This window comes from Buceros rhinoceros, unplaced genomic scaffold, assembly GCF_000710305.1.
Source record: "Buceros rhinoceros silvestris isolate BGI_N320 unplaced genomic scaffold, ASM71030v1 scaffold13715, whole genome shotgun sequence".
Classification (NCBI taxonomy): Eukaryota; Metazoa; Chordata; class Aves; order Bucerotiformes; family Bucerotidae; genus Buceros; species Buceros rhinoceros.
This window is the reverse complement of record NW_010414645.1, coordinates 10,438-10,801: the sequence shown is the minus strand read 5'-3', so window position 1 is coordinate 10,801 and position 364 is coordinate 10,438. Positions and strand designations below refer to the sequence as shown.

The window sequence follows — 364 nt, the reverse complement described above, 5'->3', positions numbered from 1 at the left end:
GGCCAGCCCTGAGGCTTTTTCTCCCCCCAGAGGCTGCAGCCCCGCTACGCCTGGGCTCCCACCTCCTGAAACGGGCAGCAGCAAAGCCCACACGCAGCGCGAGCTCTGAACTGCTTCACAGACGAAGGGACAAAGCATGGTACTAACGTGGGAAATGTTTTCTGGGGGAGCTCTGAAGGTCCCTCCCCACCCAAATCAGCCTGTGGTTCTGTGAGGTTCAGGATCCTGCATAAACGCACCCAGGAAGTTCACCTGCCCGAGATCTCCCGATTTCCTTCCCTTGCCACATCCGACTGTTCCCCAGCACAGCAGCAGGGCAGCCCTGAGGCGTTTTCTCACCCCAGAGGCTGCAGACCCGATCCGC

At 60.4% G+C, this 364-nt stretch overlaps 1 protein-coding gene across 1 annotated transcript in view; it reads right to left on the bottom strand.

The window, feature by feature from the left end:
* FMNL2 (formin-like 2) overlaps positions 1-364 on the bottom strand; it is a gene marked incomplete at its 5' end in the record, with an annotated part of 21,415 nt that overhangs the window by 16,442 nt on the left and 4,609 nt on the right. The gene's annotated exons all lie outside the window — the stretch shown is intronic.